The sequence below is a fragment of the Ammodytes marinus genome, assembly GCF_949987685.1.
Source record: "Ammodytes marinus genome assembly, chromosome: 19".
NCBI classification, from domain to species: Eukaryota; Metazoa; Chordata; class Actinopteri; order Uranoscopiformes; family Ammodytidae; genus Ammodytes; species Ammodytes marinus.
The window spans coordinates 23,295,271-23,297,770 of record NC_137223.1 but is presented as its reverse complement, the minus strand read 5'-3'; the positions used below and the strand labels follow the sequence as shown (position 1 = coordinate 23,297,770).

General features: G+C 43.7%; 1 protein-coding gene across 1 annotated transcript in view; it reads left to right on the top strand.

Annotated features, from left to right (window-relative positions):
* Positions 1–2,500, top strand: part of LOC307266316 (exostosin-1) — a gene marked incomplete at both ends in the record, with an annotated part of 227,903 nt that overhangs the window by 31,617 nt on the left and 193,786 nt on the right. The window lies entirely within an intron of this gene.

The window sequence follows — 2,500 nt, the reverse complement described above, 5'->3', positions numbered from 1 at the left end:
CTCTTTACAACGTGGTTTTAAAATGATAACTGAAAGGTTTTTTCACAGCACTTCGGAGTCAGACATAGAAATAAAGAAAACAGATCAGTATATAACCAAAGGGGCCCACCATAGCTAGCAACATGCCCGTTTACAGGCCTTTTTTTAAAGCGTACAGGTAGCAATTCCTGAGGAGATATTCACTGATTTTGACCAAAAGGGATTTTAATAACAAACAATCTCCAGAATCACTGACTCCACCTTTAAATACAACTTTTCAAAATGACTAGGCAGCAAAAACATTAAAATATAAATGTGACCTAGAGTAGAGTGAAGGCTGAGAGGTAAAAAGGTGAGGTTTTGACTAGGATCTGACACCATCTCTACCTCTGTCTTATTGAAGCCTCCAGCTCCACTACCTCTCTTCTCCCCTCTCTTTCTCCCTGTCTTTCCCTCTCTTTCCCCCCGCTTTCCCCCTGTCTTTCCCCCCTCTCTATCCATCTCTTTCCCCTTCTCCTCCCCCTCTCTTTCCCCATCTCCTCTCCCTCTCTCTCCCCCTCTCCCCTCTCTTTCCCCCGCTCTATCCCCCTCTCTCTCCCTCTCGTTCTGCCTCTCTTTCCCCCCTCTCTCTCCCTCTCTTCTCCCCTCTCTTCCCCCCGTCTCTCCCTTCCCTTCACACCGACTGTCTCTGTAGTCCATTTATTTCGTATCCCGTCTCTGCTGTCTCTGGTTGGATATTTAACTGGCGTTCTGAGGGTTTGCCTGAAAGCGTAAAAGCATCTCGTCTTAGGTCCCGAACACGAGAGCAGGAGACAGAGATGAGCAGACAGACAATAGAAGAAAAGAAAAGAGAAGAGAAGCCAGTGCCTTGCGGGGGGAATCTGTCGAGAATGTACAAAAGTGTGTGTGTGTGTGTGTGTGTGTGTGTGTGTGTGTGTGTGTGTGTGTGTGTGTGTGTGTGTGTGTGTGTGTGTGTGTGTGTGTTTGCGTCTCACAAAAGCAGAGCTGAAAGGAGAAATAGGTGTCTTAGCTGTTAGAGTAGTACAGTATCAACGTGTCTGTAATTTAGTTTGTTTGTGACTTTGAAACTTTAAACTTTAAAGGTGGAGTCGGTGATTCTGGAGAACGCTTGTTGTATAAATCACTTTTTTTGTCAAAATCAGTGAATATCTCCTCACGATCCACTTTCATATACTAAAAGGTTGATCCAATGTCTGGCTTTTTTAAAAAAAAACTCCACTAACGACAGCAGTCTGCATCACACTTTTAAATTAAAAGTTTAAAAGTGGAATCAGTGATATTCAGGAACGCTTGTCATCAAAATCACTTTTTCTCAAAATCAGTGAAAATCTCCTCATGACGTTACCTGTCTGTACTGTGTGTGCGCTGACAAAAAAAACAGCCTTTAGGTCTAGGCTTTGTACTAAAACCTTATTTTTTTCAGCGCACACACAGTACAGACAGACAGGTAGCGGATCGTGAAGAGATTTTTTTGATGTGAGGGGCCTGATTTTGACAAAAAAAGTGATTTTGACAACAAAATACCCCAAAATCGCTATTGTCTTACACTGCGCTTGATTACAAACTCGCAGTCTGTTCTGTGAATGATTCCTGACCTTGATCTTACATCAATGGCCGCCCCTCCCTGTCCACACTGACCTGTCCACATCCCATCCCGTCTCTCGTATCCCGTGTCTTGAATTAGGAAGCGCGGCGTGATTGATGTTCTAAAAGCCGGAATAGCTCTTTGTTTTGCATATATTCATTTTCACAGACGGAGCGCAAGGGGTTTGTATTTCCTCCTGGATTTGTATGTAGGACTCCTAATGGACTCGGAGATATGTGTGTGTGTTTGTGTGTGTGTGTGTGTGTTTTTCTGCATAATGTGTGTGTGTGTATGTGTGTGTGTGTGTGTGTGCGTGTCTGTCTGCTTCTGTGTTTCTGTGTGTGTGTGTGTGTGTGTGTCTGCTTCTGTGTTTGTGTGTGTGTGTGTGCATGTGCTTCTGTAGCGTCTGTGTGTGTGTGTGTGTCTCTCTCTCTCTCTCAGTGTTTGTGTGTGTGTGTGTCTGCATAGCGTCTGTGTGTGTGTGTGTATTTGTAAATCTATACGTGGCTGATTTAGAATTGCCTCCGGTGGCTAATGCAGCAGCTAATGGGCGAAGTAATGATTGTTGCAAATGAAAACTGCCGAATTCTATTCTAGTGTAAAAGGAGAAGTGTAAAGACATGGTGCTGTTATTGGTCGTGATGGCACAGTACACCGGTTCATTCATTACAGATTGATGAATGTTTCATTATACCAATAAGAGGCGTGTATTACAATATAATGTACAGCCTATGTAGTGTGTTAACAGGATGGGTCATAGATCCCAAGCTAGTGTCGGAGTGAATGCAGATTGTGAACAGTTGTGTCTTATGGGGAGAGCAGGTCGATAGCTGAAGTATCAATATGACTGATACTTAGCCACACATACAGTACATGGACAAACACACACACACACACTCACATAGAGACACACAC